This window comes from Callionymus lyra, chromosome 16 (assembly GCF_982586985.1).
Source record: "Callionymus lyra chromosome 16, fCalLyr1.hap1.1, whole genome shotgun sequence".
Lineage (NCBI taxonomy): Eukaryota > Metazoa > Chordata > Actinopteri > Syngnathiformes > Callionymidae > Callionymus > Callionymus lyra.
In genome coordinates this window covers 20566813-20591778 of record NC_141833.1, presented here as the reverse complement: position 1 = coordinate 20591778, position 24966 = coordinate 20566813, and the positions used below count along the sequence as shown (strand labels likewise).

General features: G+C 38.1%; 1 protein-coding gene across 9 annotated transcripts in view; it reads right to left on the bottom strand.

Annotated features, from left to right (window-relative positions):
* ptprfb (protein tyrosine phosphatase receptor type Fb) overlaps positions 1-24966 on the bottom strand; it is a 229339-nt gene that overhangs the window by 133262 nt on the left and 71111 nt on the right. For 8 of the 9 annotated variants that reach the window (XM_087811319.1, XM_087811317.1, XM_087811321.1 and 5 more), the window contains exon 1: positions 24382-24674. The exons of the other annotated variant lie outside the window; for it this stretch is intronic. The gene's annotated coding sequence lies outside the window, so the exon portion shown is untranslated. Of the gene's footprint in view, positions 1-24381; positions 24675-24966 lie in introns of those variants that run through there. 9 annotated transcript variants of the gene reach the window in all.

The window sequence follows — 24966 nt, the reverse complement described above, 5'->3', positions numbered from 1 at the left end:
ACACCCCGAACCAGTCACCAGGCCAGCACAAGGCACACGAACACACCAAACAATCAAGTCCTCAATGAACTATTATACTATTATAAACAAAGACATTAGTAACGAGTTTGTTACGTTCAGTCAGTGCTTGAGATTGTTGCGTCACCGTTGTTGTCACGAGTTAGATAAGATATCTCGTCTATCAACCATCTTATCTGCTCACCTGTCGTCCGTCACGTAGCTTTTTATGATGCTTTATTTTATGAGGAAGAAGAAGTAGATCTATGTAGAAAAAGAGTTCAACTCTACGCTTTATTTTATGAGGAAGAAGAAGTAGATCTATGTAGAAAAAGAGTTCAACTCTACGCTTTATTTTAAGAGGAAGAAGAAGTAGATCTATGTAGACAAAGAGTTCAACTCTACGCTTTATTTTAAGAGGAAGAAGAAGTAGATCTATGTAGAAAAAGAGTTCAACTCTACGCTTTATTTTAAGAGGAAGAAGAAGTAGATCTATGTTGAAAAAGAGTTCAACTCTACGCTTTATTTTAAGAGGAAGAAGAAGTAGATCTATGTAGACAAAGAGTTCAACTCTACGCTTTATTTTAAGAGGAAGAAGAAGTAGATCTATGTAGAAAAAGAGTTCAACTCTACGCTTTATTTTAAGAGGAAGAAGAAGTAGATCTATGTAGACAAAGAGTTCAACTCTACGCTTTATTTTAAGAGGAAGAAGAAGTAGATCTATGTAGACAAAGAGTTCAACTCTACGCTTTATTTTAAGAGGAAGAAGAAGTAGATCTATGTAGACAAAGAGTTCAACTCTACGCTTTATTTTAAGAGGAAGAAGAAGTAGATCTATGTAGACAAAGAGTTCAACTCTACGCTTTATTTTAAGAGGAAGAAGAAGTAGATCTATGTAGAAAAAGAGTTCAACTCTACGCTTTATTTTAAGAGGAAGAAGAAGTAGATCTGTGTAGAAAAAGAGTTCAACTCTACATTTTATTTTAAGAGGAAGAAGAAGTAGATCTATGTAGACAAAGAGTTCAACTCTACGCTTTATTTTAAGAGGAAGAAGAAGTAGATCTATGTAGACAAAGAGTTCAACTCTACGCTTTATTTTAAGAGGAAGAAGAAGTAGATCTATGTAGACAAAGAGTTCAACTCTACGCTTTATTTTAAGAGGAAGAAGAAGTAGATCTGTGTAGAAAAAGAGTTCAACTCTACATTTTATTTTAAGAGGAAGAAGAAGTAGATCTGTGTAGAGATGGTTTGGCCGATTTCTTCTGCTGGACTTTTCCACAGATCTTATCCAAAAATTATGCTAACGTGATGCTAATATAATCCAAAAATGCCGCTCTATGTGACCCTGAAATGATCCAATGATGATGCTAACATGATGCTAATTAATCCAAAAAAAAGCCGCTAACTTGATGCTAAAATGATCCAAAAAATTCAGTTAATTGATGATAAAATTATTCTTTAAAATTGCGGCTAACTTGATGCTAATTGGTCCAAAAAAAAGCGCTAACTTGATGCTAAAATGTTACAAAAGATGACGCTAACTTGATGCTAAAATGTTTCAAAAGATGATGCTAACTTGATGCTAAATGTTTCAAAAGATGATGCTAACTTGATGCCAAAACGTTTCAAAAAATGATGCTTACTTGATGCTAAAATGTTTCAAAAGATGATGCTAACTTTATGCTAAAATGTTTTTAAAAAAAATGGCGCTAACTTGATGCTAAAATGTTTCAAAAGAGGATGCTAACTTGATGCTAAAATGTTTCAAAAAATGATGCTAACTTGATGCTAAAATGTTTCAAAAGATGATGCTAACTTGATGCTAAAATGTTTCAAAAAATGGCGCTAACTTGATGCTAAAATGTTTCAAAAGAGGATGCTAACGTGATGCAAAAATTATCCAAAAATGTCAATAGTGATCTTGCTCCCTCTCAGTGAACTCAGCTATGGTATCATGGCGATCTGCCACCAGATTTTGCTCAATCTTTTACAGAATTATTTTCTTTTGTGACGACAAACAACAAAACGACAACAGTCGACTCAGTTCCTCTCCTGGCACGACAAGAAAACCTGGAACATAATCCTGCGTGTTTCCTTCTAATCCGAGCGTTGTTTGTCTCGACGCTCTGATCGGAAGCATATTCAGGGAAGGACTCCGTCGTGGCCTCAGATCGCAGCAACGTAAACACAGACATTACCGACAGCAGATGTGAGGATACATCAGCGAGAAAGATGAGCCGAGACGTCAGCGCCGGCAACATGGACAGATGGTGCCATAAAGTGACTAAGCAGACACAAGGAGTCCAGCTCCAGCCCCCCCTTTCCTCAAGACCTGCACTCCTGCCACCACCAAGGCCGGTCCGGGCTCTTGAGTGACAGGTCTGCAGATTGAGCAGTTGATCAATCAACTGGTTCAGGATCAGAGGGAAGAACCTTTGCCTTCATTCCAGGGCAGGAGGTTATTGAGTCGACAAGACGACCAAGACTTATTACGACGTTGTTTGTCCGACTCGGTACCAAAAAACAGTGCCAACAATGGTAATAATAATATTGTTTTTTAGTGTAAAACTCCTGGCCGATCCCATGAGATACTGGCAGTGACTGAGGACGAGAGGATACAGTGGACTCCACCAGCTTTTAAAGTTGCTATTGATATTCATGCAGCGATATATCGTATATATATATATATTTTTAGGATAAAGTATTGATATTCAAGAGCACTGTATTGATTTGTATCCTGTGAGATCTCAGTGAAGACTGAGGACGAGAGGATACAGTGGACTCCATCAGCTTTTAAAGTTGCTATTGATATTTATGCAGCGATATATCGTATATATATATATGTTTAGGATACAGTATTGATATTCAAGAGCACTGTATTGATTTGTATCCTGTGAGATCCCAGTGAAGTCTGAGGATGAGAGGATACAGTGGACTCCATCAGCTTTTAAAGCTTCTATTGATATCGATGCAGCAATATATCGTGATATATATTTTAGGATACCGTGTTGATTATTCAAGTGCACTGTGTTGATTTCTATCCTGTCATAGACTGAGGACGAGAGGATACAGTGGACTCCATCAGCTTTTAAAGCTTCTATTGATATCGATGCAGCGATATATCGTATATATATTTTTTTAGGATACCGTATTGATATTCAAGTGCACTGTATTGATTTGTATCCTGTGAGATCCCAGCGAAGACTGAGGACAAGAGGATACAGTGGACTCCATCGGCTTTTAAAGTTGCTATTGATATCAATGCAGCGATATATCGTGATATATATATTTAGGATACCATATTGATATTCAAGTGCACTGTGTTGATTTTTATCCTGTGAGATCTCAGCGAAGACTGAGGACAAGAGGATACAGTGACTCCAGCAGCCTTTAAAGCTGGTGTTTGGATATATTTTGGTTTGAAAACAAATGAAAGCAGTTACGACTGAGGACGAGAGGATACAGTGAGTCCAGCAGCCTTTAAAGCTGGTGTTTGGATATATTTTGGTTTGAAAACAAATAAAAGCAGTTACGACTTCGTCAAGAGTCATGTGGTCTGTAAATTCTGCAACACCAGAGTCAAGTACTCGACAATACTACACACATATACTTGTTACTACAGTATCACAGTATATCGTATCCTTGTCCCTATATCGTGATACGTATCACCAGATTATTGACAATGCACCCGTCTAATCTATTCATGGTATTCTGGTAGATTACTTTTATATACTGTGTGCTTGAATATTGTGAGCAAAATAATGGTACAGAGTATTGTAAACTATGAGTATTTCTTCTCTGGAGGTGACGCCAAGGTAAGTGGAATCTTAAGCAGGTTAAGATGGGGGGGCGAGGGGGGCACCATTGTTTTCAGCAGGTGTCTGCACTCTTTTAAATCAATTACCTTTCCTCAGCCACTGCTTAAAGAAGGGGGTTTGTAAATCTGCTCGGCGTCAGCTCAGATTAACAAGAGTAACATGGACAACAAGGACCCTCCGGAGGTCCGGGTGAGCGTGAAGCCAAGACCTCGGCAGAGCAGACAGAAAAGCCTCGAGATGAATCCAAAAAAAAGAACATTTTTCAAAACAGATTAAAGTAGCTATTTTTCAGGGGGAGCGAGACTCAAAAAAATCGGTGGGTTCGTTAAACAGTCACTAGTTGTTATGGTTTATCCGACTTTAACCAGAACCAGCTTGTCGTGGTCCGAGTGTTGTTGTGTTGAATCCTTGCTTCGGGAAAAGAAATGTTCACTGGCGGGACTTTAGGAGCTGCAGCCTCAAAACATCTTTAATTATTTAAACGTTCCTCGACCATGTAGGGATGAAACATTCATGGGATTGTTAAAATATACGTTATTAAGTTCTTATGAAATGACTTTATTTATTCCTGTTTTAATGAAGAATTATTATCATAAGACAAATTAGTTCAATGTAGGATGAATAATACTTTTTTATAAACAGGAAGTTCTTGGCTGTATTTGTTCTTTGACACATTGGAATGTTGTTTTTAATTTTGATTATATTCCCGACTGGGTTTAAAGCTAACTCCAAAAATATATCAGTGTTTAAAAATTTCTTTTTGCTTTGCTCGACTTGAGATATGTGGACTTTTCCGTTCAGATCCTTGCCTTGAAATACCTCAAAACTATGAAACTATAAAGACTAAAAACTAGGGGTGTTAGAATATACTGAAAAAATTGTAATATTTTTCTTCACATTTTTGCTTCCATATTTAATTTCTTAACCATAGTTTTTTGTATGGTTTTAATTGAAATAAAATGTTTCCAATTAAATTATTTGATTATTTTATTTCCAATTAGCATGAAAATATTACCGCCGTTGGTTTGTTTTTGTGCCGCAATGAAACCTCCAGCTGCTAGATGGCAGCAGTCATGAAGTCCTCCGCATCAAAAGGATCAATAAGATCCCGGGGATGACTGGGCACGAGAGGATACAGTCGACTCCAGCAGCTTTTAAAGCCGATGTTTGGACATATTTTGGTTTGAAAACAAATGAAAGCAGTTACAACTGAGGACGAGAGGATACAGTGAGTCCAGCAGCTTTTAAAGCCGATGTTTGTACATATTTTGGTTTCAAAACAAATGAAAGCAGTTACAACTGGGGACGAGAGGATACAGTCGACTCCAGCAGCTTTTAAAGCCGATGTTTGTACATATTTTGGTTTCAAAACAAATGAAAGCAGTTACAACTGGGGACGAGAGGATACAGTCGACTCCAGCAGCTTTTAAAGCTGATGTTTGGACATATTTTGGTTTGAAAACAAATGAAAGCAGTTACGACTGAGGACGAGAGGATACAGTGACTCCAGCAGCTTTTAAAGCTGATGTTTGGACATATTTTGGTTTCAAAACAAATGAAACCAGTTACAACTGAGGACGAGAGGATACAGTGATTCCAGCAGCTTTAGAAGCTGATGTTTGGACATATTTTGGTTTGAAAACAAATTAAACCAGTTACAACTGAGGACGAGAGGATACAGTGAGTCCAGCAGCTTTTAAAGCTAATGTTTGGACATATTTTGGTTTGAAAACAAATGAAAGCAGTTACGACTTCGTCAAGAGTCATGTGGTCTGTAAATACTACAACACCAGAGTCAAGTACTCGACAATACTACACATATATCCTTGTTACCACAGTATAACAATATATTGCAATATACTGTATCGTTGTATGTAGTATCGTGATACGCATCACCAGATTCCCTAACAATACACACTCCTAACCAAAACTACCAAGAGGCTAACCGTACTAAAGCCAACTAATTAAAAAAAATAAAACAATACTTTGTTCACTGGAATAATCTGGATCCACCTGGAGAGAGAGAGAGACTCAATTAACAGTTTTTTCTTTCCGTCCGGCGGCTGCTCCTCTCTTCCTGGACTCCCTCCCTGACTGACGGTCGGAGCCACGAGCCAGTCTGCCGGAGCAGATGGATCCATATATCTCCACGGCTCTCCAGGGGCCCCGGGATTTAAAATGTAAAAGAGATGAGTGGTGCAGAAGAGGTGGCGGCGCACGTCGGCAATATATCGGCGCTGCCAGTTAAGTGGAGTCATTCGGGGTCTCTTGTTTCAATGCTGGGATGCCATAGAGACACTTTTGGTTTTTCAACGCCGTGCTTCCATTAAACTCAGACGGAGAAGATTGAAACGGATCAACTTCGGGATCAAGAAGATCGGGTTCGGTGCACAGGTTTTTACAATTGGCTAATGAAAGTTGAGGTTTTCGGGAAAATCAGGAGGTGATTTCTTCAGGTGAAGTCGATTTCGGGTAATAAAAATTGAAGACTGATGGTCCAACAGGAAAAGTCCTGGAGCCAAAAACCTAACAAAGGAAAACACTTGACACTTAAGTAAAAACCTCTACGGAACAAACCGGGTCGTGCTAATAAGCGAGCTGTCAAAAAAACGAAACCCCGACTCCTTTTTCATTTGACGAGATGGATGGACTGGTCGCCTGCCAAAGGGGGTGACCCTTCCCTCTCACCCCACGTGGCTGGGATAGTCTCTGGTCCACTTAGAAAATGTAGTATTTCTAAAGTTAGCGCTCGTCGCGAGGCATCTCACGCTGCAATGCCAAACAGCTGTCGACCACAGCGGGACTCGGACCCGCAACTTTCATCGCCAGAACCGACCATATGAGCTTGTGCCTACGGTATAAAAAGGTGGATAATACATTTATTAATGAATAAAGTGTTGGTTTATTTGAATCCACTTTTTATTTTTAGCAACATGGCTTGACTTTAATTAAATAAAATGACAGATTTCAGAGCGAATCGTTCATTTTTCTGGCGTAAAAAGTAAAGTTGCTGGAGTTCGTGTCACTGTTGACTCTGGAGATAAAGTGTCGGCAGCTGAAATCTTATCAGCCGCTGATGCAACTCTGTCACTCGACACTCTCGGCCCGTCAGCCTCGACTCGCACGGTTTGATTGTCTTGTTAGCGGAGCTGCAGAACAGGGAACTCTACGCTGGTGGTAATTGATAGTCTGGGGGCCGGAGCCGGAGCCGAGGCTAGTCCAGGGGACGGAACTAGGAACCGATGTTTGCCAAGCAATCTGAAGAGAAGACCCATAATAAAAAATACCATAACAACGATATAAATAATGAGGAAATAATGAAAATATGATAAGTAATGAATGAAAATCATAAGGAAAGTCATTTAAAAACCATTGTTTTAAGGATCAAATTATATATATTAAAGGGAAATACATTAAATTAAAAAACACAAAACAATCACATCAAATTACCAAATGAAATCAGCTTAATAAAAATCAAAAAAGTAAAGATGCTAGAGTGAAAATTATTCAAATCAAAATTTCAATTAAAAAAAAAAAGATCTGGATTAATTAAAAATATACATTACAATTGCAAAGAAATTATACAAAAACAAATCTCAATGTCATTTTATAAAGAAGGTGAAGCTTAGCAAGATTTTCTTCTATAACTTTAGAAGCACATTTGTATCGTTCATCACAGTTTTGAAACTTTTTTTTTACTTACTGCTAAAAAGCAGTTTCCGTATTTTTCTTTAAAAATATTTTTTTGTCAAATTTAAATATATTTTGTATCTTTGTTTAATAATAAAAAGCAGAAAAGTATCATTTTAGTTACTGCTTAATGCTTACATTTATTAACTCACTAGTTTTATTTTACAGTAAAAAAGTTGAATTAGTAAATATTAATTACTGATGCTAACGCTAGCCTAAGTTGTTGCGCGAAAGTACTAAAAAGATGTTTTGAATAATAATTAATATTAATCTTCGCAAATATCTTTTAAAGCTGATGTTTGGGAATATTTTGGTTTTTAAAACAAATGAAATCAGTTACAACTGAGGACGAGAGGATACAGTCGACTCCAGCAGCTTTTGAAGCTGATGTTTGGACAAATTTTGGTTTGAAAACAATAAAAAAAAAAGCAGGAAAGTAGCATTTATTAATTCACAGTTTTTTTTACAGTAAAAAATAAGTTGAATTAGTAAATATGAATTACTGATGCTAACACTAGCCTAACTTGTTGCGCTAAAGTACTACAAAGACGTTTTGAATCAAAATTAAATCTTCGCAAATATCTTCTACAGAAAAGTCTCAACGTAACAACCTTTAGCTTTTAAACTAATATTAAGATACACCATCAGAACTGAGCCGTAGCTTTAGCTTGAATAGCTACTTACTTCTACCACACATGCTCCAGCGCCGTCTTACGCCGTCTTTGCTACTTATCATATCAACCCCTCGAGGGCCAGAAGCTCTCGGGGTTCGGCTCGTCTCACAAACCAGATTGACGGAGAGAAAACCCTCCGTCGTTAAGAGACGGCGGAGAAAAGGTTGAGCCGAGTGAGCGAGCGACTCGTCCCAGCCACTCGGTAATGAGGCGCCGGGGTCTCGTGTTGTGGCTCCCGCTTGTCAGGATAATAGACCTCGCAAGTCAAGATGGCGATCGATCCCGACGCTCGCAACCTTGTCCGCGTTTTGTTCTTCAGTCGTGCTGCCTGTCAAGCTGCCACCCCGGACGTTGAGACGCCATCTTACCCCCCCCCCCCCCCCCGCAGTCCTTAAAACGTGGTGGTTACCTGACAGGTGGCCTCATGCGCCGAGACAGGCGAGACTCGATCCACATTTCTGCCCGAGTCGTGACACTCCCGAAGATCCACCTCCGCCGTGGAAGAGCTCCCGGAGCAGCAGCAACACGGCCCCAGTCTCGGACCGGCATTGTGAGATTGGGGGGGTTTTGGTCAACATATGTCTTTAACTGTTTGTGGGGGGTTTGGCAGGGATTACTTTTGGGGGCTTAGCGCCGCCCGAAGGTAATTGTAATCAGTCTGAGAGAATACAAACAAACCTTCTTCTTCACCGCGGAACGGTAAGACCTTTTAGGAACACGAGTACACATAACTGCAGGACTGTGAACCGTTGAGGGATTTGAAACCATGGGGGACAATGTGAACCTCGAAACCCACCTGATTCTTTTCCCAGCCTGATGGAGAGAAGTGAAAACCCCTCTCAGGACTCTGGAGTGGATACTATAGCCACCGTCTTTGTCACTCTTTTAATTGTTCACCAAATATCAAGACCTTTTTTTCCTAAAGGTTCCTCAGAAATCTGGTGCAGAAATAAGATGTACACGAAGGTCAAGCTAGCATGTTCTGGGCCCATTATGTTGCCCGGACCACATCAGGGGGGCCGACGATACATGAGACCAGAGCCACATAAACAGGGTTCCCACAATGCATGGTTCACGATCCTGGATGTCTCGAAGAAGTTTTCCACAATATAGGCCAAAGTCCAAAATGCCCAAATTCCTTCTCCTGCTGTGCCACTTTATGGTACGTCTTTTTATTTATCCAAATACCGATAAGACAACTTATTTACAGGCCTTGGGTGGTTTTTTCCGACCGTTACATAACTTCTCGCATCTTCCACAGAGTAGCCTGGGGTGGAATATTACCCCCCGCCGCCCCCGCTGTGTGTCTGATCGAGAAGACGGGGACAAAATCCACCTCCCGGGCCTACTCAAGTCTGCGATCGCTTGTGTTCAGATCTCAGATTTTTATTTTTAAAAGGCAAAACGGACTTTAAATCCGGGACTTGGTCTTCAAGAGAAATCCCTCGAACCGAGAATCCAGACGCCCTGCAGAGAAAAACCACCAGAAATCCCTCTGTAAATGGAGGGAATTGGCTCAAACTCGTTCTTCGTCTTTTATTCTAAGGAATCCCTTTACCTGAGAACATGTCTCTTTAAAGAGACATGATTCGAGCACCGTTGAAGTCAGTGGTTCTAATTGAGTTGTCGACTAATTCGGGAAAAAATGGTTCCTGATCATCTGTACGATGCAACTCCACAAGAAAGACTCGTCGCTACGAGGATACAAGAGACGACGCGGACGATAGAAGTCGTTTGGCGACCATTGAAACATATTACAGAAGCTTTTTAATTCAGCGTCCGGTTAAAAAAACTAAGACAAGCAAGACTTTAAAGTGCGTCCAAACGGCATAAATCTGCCAGCGCCTGATCATAATTGAGCATGTTTCGAGGCATTCGGTTCTAAATCTCAGGCTTAGCGCTCAGTTAATTCTCCGCCGCAGGAGGTCAACAACCATCAGCGAAACAGAAACCACGTCGAGGGGCACAGGCTAAAGTGCCATGTTTTTCTTATTTATTTTTTTTTTAAAAGCCTCACCAGCTCCGCAATCTCGCCCAAGCCGAGTCCTAATAGAAGCGCCTGTGAAGTCGGATCTGAAGGAAGTGGACTGCTTTTAAGTGAGCCATCATGTCTGGCCGCAGCTGAAGTGCTCTGATCATCAGGATAACATATTCGGGTCAAAAAGCTAATGAGTGTGCATTAACAATGGATCGCGTGGCCGCGGTAGCTCCCTCTTCGGGAAAACATACAAAACGAAGGTGCTTCTGCCAAACTTTCCGGGGGGGTAGGAAAGTGTTGGCTCCAGATCCAAAGCTTTTTTCTCTCCGCAACAGTCCTCTTGTCAACCCAGGGCTCGCATGTTTACTAATGTCGGAGCAACTCCTTTATCAGGGAGGAGATTTGTAGGGAAGAGGCAGGGGATTAGCCATCAAATTACCAGGCAGACAGCTCCCATGCTCCCGGGCTCTGAAGCTCTAATCTCAGGCTGAAGGGGGGAGATCCCGATAAAAAAAGTTTCAGGGGAGGGGGAGATGTGAAGCTACAGGATGGAAATGCAAGTTATTTATCGTCGTGAAGAAAGCGCCCCTGGAGGAGGTCTCGACAAACTTGTGAGGCGGATCGAGAACAGGGAGGTCGGAAACGTACGAGGTGGTAACATCGAAGGTTTTTAGTGCAGAAACACGACTACAGTGTAACACGGTTAAAGGTTTTGTTTTTTTTATGACATGTTTCAAATGTGAAAGGACAGGCGTGACTAGTTTAGGACCGTAAATTCGACAATTAAAATGTTCTTGAGGTATGTTCTCGAGCTAAGCGGCGTCTGTTATAGCACAAGTTGGAACGAGGTCAACGTGGCAAACTAGCAATTCCGAAAACAAAAGAACAAAGAACAAAAGTATTTGACCTTAAGTCGGCTAATTATATGTTTCTCCTGATATCTGTCTGTCTGTTGTCCTACTTTCGTTTGTAAAAAGTGCTAAAACATTTAAGGTAGCTTTGTATTAATTAATTCATCCAGTAACAACCGTACTTTAACCATAATAGAAGCTAGCGCTACAAATCGTAGCTCGCACTAGAAATCATAGCTTGCACTACAAATCGTAGCTAGCACTACAAATACTAGCTAGCAATACAAATCGTAGCTAGCACTACAAATCGTAGCTAGCCCTACAAATCGGACATCGTGATCAACAACCTGCTGGTACGTTGTTGCTAGTTTTAGTCGTTTATTATCAATTGTTTTGCCGTTTTTTGTCCCACGTGTCACAATTAAATGGCTTCTATCTGGGAAAACAAAGTTTTGTCTCAAGGTTTTGTATTTGCTACAGAGTATATTTATAACATTGTCTTCTTGAAAGGAACCTGAAACACTGGTAGAGTTGCTAATTCCGTTAGCATGTCTATGGGAATTCCTCCTTTTTTTTTCCAATTGTATTCCTAGTTTGATGTTTCAGGTCAAGTAGTTTATGTCTTTAATTAATGAGTTGGTATCTAACTAGTTAACTTGAACCAGCAGAGGACTTAAAGTTTTATCAGGATTCATTTGTGTTCCAGAAAAAGCCAAAAAGTCAAAATATGTTGAGTTATGGGACGGTGAAAAAGTCTGTTAGCATGTTATTTGGAATTAGCCAAATTGCTAGCAACTTTTTTTTCCCTACAATAGCAAATAGTACCGCAAGAAAATGAACATTTCTTAATTCCTTGAGCGTCAATGGTCGCCATTAAAAATAGAACAGATCCCAGCGATCCCACCAGCAGCAGACTTCACCAGCAGAAGGAGGGAGCGGTGGAATTTCAGCGTCTATTGTTGGTGCGCGGCCGCCCTGCTGCCCCCTCCTAAACAAGCACCGTTCCCCTCGGAGAATAGCCGGCGGACAAAAGAATATTTCACCATCTCCTGGATCCCCGCGGAGCCTCGCGCCGCCCGGCTATAAATAAGTCAGGCATTATAATGGAAACTGATGAATCTCCATCCATCTTCCCGAAACAACCCAGAGTGGAGCCGCGAGAAGAATCATGGCCGTCGTTTTTTTTTTTTAAAACGCACAAAAGCCAGTTTGTCCACAGACCTCGACGCCGGCGTCCGAGGTGGTTTTTTTTGACGACGGGCTATTAGGCCGGTGGGTTTCTGAGTGCGAGAATAAGCTCATAACTCCGGGGTTTGGAAGTGACGGCGGAGCTGATGGAGTCATCAGGAGGAACGTCCAACGACAAGCTATTGAAGAAATTGGGAGCCTGAGTAAACAAGGGTTCTGTCGCTGTTTGGTGGGAATAAATCAGTAACACGACACCTGCGGACCTGCTTTTATTTACAGTCGCTTGCGAAAACTCGGTAACTGTCGAGCAGCTGAACAAATAGCGGCCGAGACAGTTGGTTGAGTGATGAGCGCTAATGCTAGCCCGCTGCTACATCCAGCTAGCTAGCTAGTTAAATTCAACCTATCCGCCATAAATATTTGGAATATGTTTTTTCTACTTAATCTCTCAGTATAACTTGTTAAACCAATCAAAAATAAAACATCAATATACTTTCAAAGAAAATTAAAGGTGGTTAATGTATAGTTGTATAGTATCGATAAACACCATGTCTACTTTTCTTTTTGCTTTTTTGGCAGCAGTCATTACATCCTACGCAGCCCCAGGGAGTGATGAAATACCTCGACGATGACTGAGGACAAGAGGATACGGTGGACTCCAGCAGCTTTTAAAGCTGATGTTTGGACATATTTTGGTTTGAAAACAAATGAAAGCAGTTACGACTTTGTCAAGAGTCATGTGGTCTGTAAATTCTACAACGCCAGAGTCAAGTACTGGACAATACTACACATATAACAGGCACATCGAGTCCATTTTTCTACTGTTTGTATCCTTTTTTTTTCTAAACCTGCTTTTATTGTTTTGCAAATTTTCATGGTAAATACCATTTAGAATAGAATCACTAGGAATCAAGAATTTGTTATTTATCAAGTGCTAACTAGCTATGCTATGTAGCTTGTGCGCAAGCTAGTTCTAATTTGGCGAAGGGAGGCGCTAGCAGTAGCTAGCATGTCTCTATTGTCTCTATATGTAAGTAAGTAAGTAAGTAAGTAATATTTATTTATATAGCGCTTTTCCAGACCAGGGTCACAAAGCGCTTAAACAAACAAAACAATACTCAAAAAAGTATATACACTTTAAAGATCAAGATAATACTGAGAACAACACAGGAGTTCCAGAAAATCAAGGAAAAGCCTGAACAAATTTTAACTTGTTATTAAACAAAATCATGTCTGAATGTATATCGTTTTGCCAAGTTTTGCTCTGTAACTGAAAAGTATTTTTTCGGATTCATAGATTGGAGATGCTAAGAGAAGATGGAAACACAGATGAAGCTTATTCCGGGTATATAAAATTATAAATTATAAACATGACGAATGCTAGCTACGACTATAAAGCAAGTCATCGTGTTCCGACGACTGACATCCTTTTTTCTGTTCAAGTGTCACATTTGTTAGTTTAGCTCGTCAAGCTAACGGGCTAGCAGGCGCTCAAGGGAAGACGGAGCAGCAGTCACTGGGATTCATATATTCAGGGCCGAACAAACAGAGAAACAATAAACGCCGCCGCCGCCGCCGCCGCCGACATAATGGGATGATGTGGGATTGAAACGGGGTCCGTGCACAGTGGGAAACGTCCTCGCTGACAAAGTGGATTTGAATTTCCATTGAGTCACTGGCGCTGGTGTCGACGCTATTTCCATGAAGACGGGCCGAGCGAGGGGAGAAGCAAATTGACTTAGCACAACGATGCAATTATGTATTCAGGTTTAAATGAATCATTTAAGATAGGCGGGACAATGGCTGCTCCAGTGATTCTTTTCTGACGCCAGAACACACTCCACGTAATGAGCTCCGCGATTAGCCGCCGTTATTTTCCTCCTCGTGCAGCAGATAAGACACAAACAAGGATGACAAGCGTTGCGTTGCTATATAGGCCGAATATTTACGGCTCAGCTAGATTTACTGCAGCGTAACGACTTAACAACTCTCTTCAGAACACACACACACACGCACACGCACACACACACACACACACACACACACACACACACAGTTCACTTGACTCCCAACATTTTTGCTGCTCAAGGTAGAAACACATCAGACTATGTGTCATTTAGGTCAGAAGTATTTGGAAATGTCTATTAGCAAGAATCTGATGATATGTATCACGATACAGGGTCAACGATACAATATATTGTGATATTGTGGTAACAAGTATATATTTGTAGTATTGTCCAGTACTTTACTCTGGTGTTGCAGAATCTACAGACCACATGAATCTTGATGAAGTCGTAACTGCTTTCATTTGTTTTCAAACCAAAATATGTCTAAACATCAGCTTTAAAAACTGCTGGACTCACTGTATCCTCTCGTCCTCAGTCGTAACCGCTTTCATTTGTTTTCAAACCAAAATATGTCCGAACATCAGCTTTAAAAGCTGCTGGAGTCACTGTATCCTCTCGTCCTCAGTCGTAACCACTTTCATTTGTTTTCAAACCAAAATATGTCCAAACATCAGCTTTAAAAGATGCTGGAGTCACTGTATCCTCTCGTCCTCAGTCGTAACCGCTTTCATTTGTTTTCAAACCAAAATATGTCCAAACATCAGCTTTAAAAGCTGCTGGAGTCACTGTATCCTCTCGTCCTCAGTCGTAACTGCTTTCATTTGTTTTCAAACCAAAATATGTCCAAACATCAGCTTTAAAAGCTGCTGGAGTCACTGTATCCTCTCGTCCTCAGTCGTAACTGCTTTCATTTGTTTTCAAACCAAAATATGTCCAAACATCAGCTTTAAAAGCTGCTGGACTCACTGTATCCTCTCGTCCTCAATTGTTACCGCTTTCATTTGTTTTGAAACCAAAATATGTCCAAAATCTGCCTTAAAGGACTTAAGGCGGATTTTTGGACACATTTTTATTATATCATGGAGTCGACTGTATCCTCTCGTTCTCAGTCATCATTGTCATTCTGCAGGATCTCAATCTCAAATGGAAAAAAAGCATTATATTATTTTAAACACACATTATTATACTATGAATCATAAAATAATTAAATTAAAATTCCATATGAAAGGGTTGACATGGTGCCTGTAAGCCAACATGAACTTAACAAATACCTTTTAAATTTGTATTTTAAAGAAGGGAAAAGTTGTGTCTAAGTGACCGTTGTGTTGTCGACTAAGTTGCAAACGTAAATCATCACAGAACACACGAGGGACGGCGTCACACGCCAGCAGATATAAACTGATCATCACTAATTCTTCGTCAAATCCGCCGAACACAAAGTGAAATCTCCCTGGAAAAGCGTCCGGCCAGCAGCGAGCGCCAGGACTAGACTTGTAATTAGTTTGAAAGTAAAAAAAGGGAACTTGTCAGAAGCTCAGACGCACAAACCGCTCTGTTGTCGCTCCAGGAAACGACAATAGCAGCTTCTGCTTCCGTCAAACACCCGCAGATCGACCTCCCACGCGAGGTTCCAGGTCGACTCACCCGCCGGTTCCAGGTCGTCCGGGAACAAATTAACACGTCGGCGAGAATTATTAACTCGGCGAGACGGTGACATCATCGGCGAACGCTGACACGTCTTCAAGAGTTCCATTACTCAGCAGATTTAACAAGAATTAGTCTGCAAACTAAAGGTATTTTTGATTTAAAGTTTATTCATATATTATTTTCTAAAGTGTCTTCAATCGTGATTTAACCTTAAAATGTATTTTTATAATTTGTTAGGAAAAAAAAGATTTTCTTCTATCGTTAATTTCTCTTTATTTTTCATTGTACATGTTTTTTCTTATCTACAAGTACTTAACAATTTTTGTTTTATTATTTCATTCCATCACACACTATTATGTTTTTTTTATTTCTTTAGGATTTTATTAATCTATTTCAATTTATATTTTTAAAGGTTATTTTTTTAATTATTTGAATTCTTTAGTTTATTAACAATACATATATTTAACAGACAATATATAGCTGGATAGCTGAACAAATGTAATATATATATATATATATATATATATATATATATATATATATATATATATATATATTTGATGTAATTTTTTTATGAAAACACTGTTTTTTTTATAATAACATAACATGTTCATTTTTTGCTATTTTCTAATTATATTTATTCAATAAAATGCATTATAACAACAACAAAAAAAACTGTGTTTTGTTAACAAATTGCAATAAAAGTTTTCCATCTTTGATTCAGAAAGTACAAAAACCTGAATATATTTACAAGAATGAGCGTTTTTTAATATAATTATACTTCATTGAATCCATATTTTCTTGATGTTGTACTTTTGTTTTTTTAAGACTTGTTATTGGTCTGTCAGTCGTGAGAAAAGAGCTGAGCTAAAAGACAAAAGTCTACATTTTTCCTGTGGATTTCCACTTTGTTCTCTGGTCAGTTTAATACTGAGGTAACATAAAGTATTTGTACCTTCATCAACGTGTATTTTCTTGCTCTACAACTGTGCGATTAAATAAATAGCGTCAACTCTTCTCCACTGGTCGTGTTGCTCTATATCTTCAAACGTCTCCTCGCTCCCCATAAACGGGTCGACCGGCTCGGGTCGTGATCTCTTGTCAAAACATCATCGTGGATTTAGAGCTCGTCTGGGACGGGAGCGAACAGGCCCGGGCGAGCTCGAGCGCCCCGAGGAGAAACGCTCTTGTCAAAACAGCGGCCATTTTAGCGTCAAAAGAAGCTCCTTCCTCCCCGAAAGCCTCTTCCTCGGCACCTGTCAGCATGAATGAGCGACTGTCTGCCGGGACGGAGTGTCAGCGTCGAGCCTGCGGAGCGACGATCCGTCAGCGAGCGACTGAGCGCCGGCTGCTGATTGACGCGACGCATTATGCCGCGACTTTATCTTCGGCGCCGGGCGGCGTCGGCGGTTCCGTGAGGAGCGAGGGGTCGGACGATCGGGTCGTGTCCGGGCCGAACGGTTACATCTGAACCCGGAGATCGGGAGTTTTTCGGGAAGTGTTGTCGGGAATCCTTACGACAAGTCGAGGAATTGCTCTGACGTTTGTTTCTCGGGAAGTTGAAGATGGTCTTAGCGAGAAAAGATGATCTTAACGGGATAAGTTAGTGTTTCAACTGGTGCTTTTTGAACAATTGTTTTCATCAGATTCTTCTACATCATGGGTTCAAACTCACTCACACACTTTCAGCAAACAAATGTAATATTTCAACAAACTTTCGGTAACTGCGAGTATTCATTTCCTTTAGTTAAAGTTTTATTGAGAGTCAAATTGTTGACATTCTTTCTTATCTCTGTTACTTATCTTATCTAAAACACTTCCCTCTTTATTGGTCTGGACTTGTTGGTCAAGAGTTTTAATTAACGATGTGAGAAAATGGCGATATATCGCAATGTTTAATCTTCATGAGATTTTCAGCACATATTTGATTATCTACCATATTTATGTAATTTTTTGCAACCATATGTATTTAAAACTAAGATAATTCTATTTTTTTGTCATTTATGTAATATAAAAATATTCCCGGCGTTTGTTCATTTTCGTGTTGCGATATAACTTCCGTCAGCAGTCATTACGTCCTCCACAGGCCCAGGAAGTGACAAAATACCGCCAGATGACTGAGGACGAGAGGATACAGTGGACTCAGTTTGGACCTATCTTGGTTTCAAAGTCAGTAGTAGTTTGAGTCAAGTACTCGACAATACTACACATATATGCTTGTTCTTACAGTATCACTGTATATCGCATCGTTGACCCTGTATCGTGATACATATAGTATTCTTGCAATAATATCAATAAACAATAACAATAGGCAGTACACGTTTAATTAATATTAACAATTAAAAGTTAAGAATGTAGAAACGTTTTAAAAGAGCCAGAAGTTAACAGGTGGTCTTTGCTCTACTTCCTTGTCCGGTCCAGGAAACGACTACTCTCATTGGAGTATTCTATCAAATATTCTGTCAAAATCATTTTACAAATGATTTGTGAAGCCATTTAAAGTAAACCCCGTAATAGATCTGAGTAAGTACTACAAAGGTTAAAACTCTATAGTCAGTTTAATAAATATATTTGGTCTTAATTAGAGTTTTAAACTTTTAAACTGTATTTATGTAGTGCAAGCATTTGTTTTTTAATATTTTCTACTACTACATTTTATTGTGTTTAAAATTTTAATATGTGTATTGTATGAATTAATAGTATATCAATCACTAAGTAAATGCTTTATTGTTGTTCGTGTAGCATTAAGCTAGTTTGTAGCATGAGTTGTTGTTTCTTAAGTCGTCATTAAAGCGATTCGTAAATGATTCAGCGACTCATCAGACCCATGTGACTCGTAAACCTTTTTTTGAGTGACTCGGGGAATCAGCAACTGCTGACACGGTACCAAACCGAAGTATTAGCGATACCCCGGCGTCCCCGCCGCGACGATTAAGCGGATCCATCAGGAGCTAACGGACCTATTAGACGTCACCCAAGTCGCCGATGATGAGGAATCAAGTCGTGCGCAGGAATCCATACGTTGAGCCCATAATTACTGGAAGGAATCCAGCCGGGAGGGAAATTGACCGACTTTAATTCTGGCTCCCGGTGTGTGTTTTGCGAGGACGCGCCGGTGGTTTGCGAGACCGCCTCGGGTGTGACGTGTGTCGGCCACGAGCGGCGAGCGAAGGGAGGGTCGTAAAGGCGGAATGAGGTGTCGCGACCTCCCGCCGGAGGTGAAGGAGAACGACCCGCAGGGCGACTTCGGCGTCTTTGTTTAAATAAACGACTGACGGTTTTCTTTTCGGTCGAGCCGGTCGTGTTCTTGACCCGACAGCTGGACTCGCGCTCGAGGTCCGTGACGTCATCACGTGAAGTCCGATGAGGACGAGGCGTTGATTCGTCTTCGGTAAAATAAAATAAAAAATACTATATATCATTTGAAATACTAATGAAATAATTACTGTTTTTCTCTCTAGAAAATTGTGAAATATTATATGAAAATCTTTTGTTTTTATAAGATATTTCTGGATTAATAAGAGCTTCAAATAAAATGTATTGGAAACGCATTACTATTTAATAGAAAATAAATGTTGAAAAATATTATTAATGCAATAAACTGATCAATATAAAAACTAATAAAAATGTATTTTTCATACTTTATATATTACTGTTTTTTTCCATTGTGGGTTATTTTATATCTATATTATATATTTTAAGATTATCCTTAAAGTATGTACTTTTTTGAGTATTGTTTTTGATTGTCTCAGCGCTTTGTGACCCTGGTCTCGAAAAGCGCTATATAAATAAATATTACTTACTTACTTACTTACTATTATTGTAATTCATTTAAAATGCAAAGACATTTTAATACATAGGAAATAATTATATATATATTTTAAACGTTAAATTTAACTCAACATGGATTGAGTTTAAGATAACTTTAATACAATTTATTTTATTTATTTATATTTGTGTATTATTTGCTATATTTGTCTATATGTCTATATGTTATATAAGTCTATATAAATACAAAATGACTTGCTTACTTACTTAATTAAGTCAAATAAAAGATAAAAAAAATAGAAGACATTTTTTTTTAAAAATGGCAAAATCCTACTTTTTATTATTTAATTAAATTTTTTTGATGGGGGAAAAAGTTACATTTAAGTTTGTGTCAAGATCAAGAGTTTATCTTTAACAAAGAAAATTTAAAAATACTATTAAGTCATCTCAGACTTTACAGTTATCTGTGTTTTATTTCAATTTCCATCTGTGTATTTAGAATTTTTAAAGATTATTTAAGATACTCGATTTCGTTAATACAACTTCCAGACAGTGTCGTCATTTCAAGAGTCGTTTCTATGAAAATAACCTTTTTTTTTAACCAGTAATAAGACGAGTTCAAGTTCAAAACACTCCGAGAGGCCAAACAGCAACACTTTTCCTCTTCACACTTCCCGACATGAAAAAGTGCTTCCAGGTCTGCTGTCGTGGTTCTTCCTCCCCATGAGAGCTTCTTCACCAACTCGCCCAGTTCACTGGTTAATTTGCTGCTCGGACCGAGCGGCCCAAAGTCTTGTGACCTCGGCTCCGCGGAGGAGCATGTTTACGTGCTAACGCGCTAACGTCGCTCGAGGGAGGGTTCGAGGGGTTTAGAAGTTTGTTTGTCCGACTTCAGAGAAAGTCGTTTTTCTGAGCAAATGTTGACACGTATGATAGCAGTGTTACTGTCAACTGTGAGGACCTTGTTACTGTTGACACTTCACTGGCCAGTATAAATATATGTATAAATAAATGTGTAGATAAATGTATAAATAAATGTATAAATAAATGTGTAGATAAATGTATAAATATGTAACAAAATGTATAACGACGTAATAAAATGTATAAATGAGTAAATAAATGTATTAATAAATGTATAGATAAATGTATAAATATGTAACAAAATGTATAAATAAATGTATAAATGAGTAAATAAATGTATAAATAAATGTATAAATAAATGTATAAATAAATGTGTAGATAAATGTATAAATATGTAACAAAATGTATAAAGACGTAATAAAATGTATAAATGAGTTAATAAATGTATAAATAAATGTATAGATAAATGTATAAATATGTAACAAAATGTATAAAGACGTAATAAAATGTATAAATGAGTAAATAAATGTATAAATAAATGTATAAATAAATGTATAAATAAATGTGTAGATAAATGTATAAATATGTAACAAAATGTATAAAGACGTAATAAAATGTATAAATGAGTTAATAAATGTATAAATAAATGTATAGATAAATGTATAAATATGTAACAAAATGTATAAAGACGTAATAAAATGTATAAATGAGTAAATAAATGTATAAATAAATGTATAAATAAATGTATAAATAAATGTGTAGATAAATGTATAAATATGTAACAAAATGTATAAAGACGTAATAAAATGTATAAATGAGTTAATAAATGTATAAATAAATGTATAGATAAATGTATAAATATGTAACAAAATGTATAAATAAATGTATAAATGAGTAAATAAATGTATAAATAAATGTATAAATAAATGTATAAATGTGTAGATAAATGTATAAATATGTAACAAAATGTATATATAAATGTATAAATAAATGTATAAATACGTAACAAAATGTATAAATAAATGTATAAATAAATGTATAAATAAATGTATAAATGTGTAGATAAACCTATAAATATGTAACAAAATGTATAAAGACGTAATAAAATGTATAAATGAGTAAATAAATGTATAAATACGTAATAAAATGTATAAAGACGAAACAAAATGTATAAATGTATAAATAAATGTATAAATGTGTAGATAAACCTATAAATACGTAACAAAATGTATAAAGACGTAATAAAATGTATAAATAAATGTATAAATGAGTAAATAAATGTATAAATAAATGTATAAATAAATGTATAAATAAATGTATAAATACATAACAAAATGTATAAATAAATGTATAAATAAATGTATAAATGTGTAGATAAACCTATAAATACGTAACAAAATGTATAAAGACGTAATAAAATGTATAAATGTATAAATGAGTAAATAAATGTATAAATAAATGTATAGATAAATGTATAAATATGCAACAAAATGTATAAATAAATGTATAAATACGTAACAAAATGTATAAAGACGAAACAAAATGTATAAATAAATGTATAAATGTGTAGATAAACCTATAAATACGTAACAAAATGTATAAAGACATAATAAAATTTATAAATAAATGTATAAATGAGTAAATAAATGTATAAATAAATGTATAAATACATAACAAAATGTATATATGAATGTATAAATAAATGTATAAATACGTAACAAAATGTATATATGAATGTATAAATAAATGTATAAATACATAACAAAATGTAACAAAATATAAATGTCGATGCCTTCACTGACCTCCGAAGAGTAAGAATTGAGAGATATTACTTTGTCTTTTTGGGGTTTTCTCACCCAGCTGTGCAGGAAATTAATAACTCATGTAATCTGGTCACCATAACGACGCAGTTAACTGGAGACAAAACTTGCTTACAAACATAAACGCAGTACAACTAAATACATTACAACGTGGATTGTGATCTTATCTAATTCACATCTATATCAGATCATTAATTATTAGCAATAGCATGGACACGGTTCATTTTCCCAGGATTATCCAAAGTTAGCCGTGAAGCTAAGATAAGCTCTCAAGGCAGTGGTAGTTGATCCAATGCTGTAACCAATCACTGCCTTAGGCTGATGTTCGACCCTCCCACTTAATTTACATATGGAAAAAGGAATGTCAAAATGTATGAATGTATGAATATATAAATAAATGTATCATAAATGTCAAAATGTACAAATGACAAAATGTGTTTTTAACGTAAAATAGCTTCATTCTTTGACAAAAATTAAATCAAAAGTCATTTATTTATTTTGACATATTGATATTTATCCAAACATTTATTTATACAATTATACAATTCATGTATTGTCCTCGATGTAAATATATGATTCACATGGTGCTCCATAAATAATGGTACTTTTGGTACTTTTACATGAAAGAGAAAAACTAAAATAAAACAACATCTCACTTCTATAATTGTCAACTTAAACAGTCATTATACTCAATGTGACTGAATTTTAAAACCGTAAACTTGAATCTCCTAAATATTCAGTCTTATTTAAGACAAAAACTAGGCTAAACGACAACCTCGTCAACGTTAGCATCCGGCTAACAATCCAACTCAAACAAAGCTACAGAAAGAGTCCTTCTGTTTTAAAGTTTGCATTAAGCACATTTTTTTATGCTAGCAGCTTAACTCTCGACGTCTATACAGGTTAAAGAATGCTATATATCTACTCAAATTATAAACACCCAGCTAGCCAATTGTGTTAGCATGTGTAGCTATTTAAAAAAAAAAGGTTTTCTTTGGTGTTATCATCAAAGAAATACATCAACAAACTTTTATCAAAACAAGTTAACAATCATTACGCTTGAAAATGTTTAGCATCATAAAGCTAACCTGTAGAAAAACAAGTTACACAGTTGAAGTATTTCTCGAGGGAGTGTAGCTATTGTTTTGCATAAGTTAGAGTTTGTGTACTCAATTATTAACTAATGTTTTCCTCACTGATAAAGATTACATGTTGTTTTCTTGAAAATGAAAGCGGTTCAAGCCAGAAAAACAGTTGTTCTTCAAAAAAACAAAAGTATAATTCATATTTTAGCATTTTTTGTGAGCATTTTGACGCTAACTTGCATGTTCAATCTGTAATAATGGAATAATTAAGTCAGTATTTCACTAAAAAATACAGTTGTAGTTTTGAAACAGGTGTTATTCTTCAACAGCTTCAAGACTCTTTGAACAACATGTTTGTTTACCTACAGCTAATGTTTGTTGACTGAAAATAAAGTGTCGTTTGCTCACAAATAAAACCCGATGAGGTCATCAGAACCACACGCGAAGTGACATTAAAACCCAGCAACACAAGAAAAGTCAGTTAAAAAACACAACAAAACGTCCCCAAAAAGAGTTGATCATCAGTCTGGACTCTTAGGAACCGCACTCGAACGCGCCAGGAAACTATTTTGAGGGACTTTTTCTTCAAAAGTTCCGCGGTCGCTCGGGTACGTATCGGGGAGGGAGAGAGTAAAGTTTTAAAGCCCAACACTTGGTTGTAAATGAGGCGCCGACTCTCCCCCACAAATCATACATTTGTGACTTTCAAAGCCGTGGCCTCTGCAATTATCCAGGATTTTTTTTCAAAGCCATTTTCGGTGTTGGCGCTCCGGCCCTGGAATGCTTGTCGTTGGAGCGATTGCCCGGGGAGATAAAGACAACTGGAAAAACAGGTTGTTTGGCCTCGTCGCGGGCGCTAATGCGTCGGAACGGCAGGGTTCCTCACCTTAGCAGCGGTAGCTAGGGGCCGCTCTATGGGCCCTTCTATTCAAAGTGGGATGAATGAGGAGGGGGTGGTGGTGGTGGGTGAGGGGGGGGGGGGGATCTGCCAGGGAGCCGGCCAATAGAGCTGAGCCAGGACGAGGTTAAACTTTTGTTTTGGCTTAACAAGCAAGAGTGAGCGGAGACAAAAAAGGAAGGAGACAAAAGAAGTAAAAAATACCTGAGCTACTGATGTGCGACACTGTCAACGTCTAGCAGGACGAGCTCTCACTTACCCACGCATGTCAATTAAGTCCACTTAGAGACAAATCCTCATTCCTTGTGAGCGTCCAGGCACTTATTCCAGAGAGAAATCCAAAGGGGAGTAAAATATCCAGGGGGTGGGGGGTGTCTAAAAGAAGTCCCAGTCGTGAAGTGAAAACACAAGACGGATCTTCAGTCCCTCTTAATCCATTCACGGGGTTTTGTTTTTTTTTGTAGAAAAGCTCTCCGGGCTGTAGGGATCCAGTTGTGGCCGCCGATCAATGTGGCTCGGGGAGCCAGAGACAGAGATCCGTCCGAGGGCAGAGCTGGTTCACACACTGGGAGGGAGTCGTGGAGAACCAGGGGCCGGGCAGGGGAGGCCAAACCCACCCCGTGATGTCACGCAGGGTGTCGGGTTTCCTTCGCCGCCGAGGGCTTTTTTGAAACGCCGGCCAATGAGAGGCCGGTTTGATCGGCATCAGTTCGAAAAAAACTTCCCAGGGCTGGAGATTACTGCACACTTGACCCGAGGAGAGGAAACGGTGAAGACAAATGAAGTGTGTTGTCGTGACGGAGGATTAACTCGAGCGTGTGTGTGTTTGGAAAGCGCAACACAA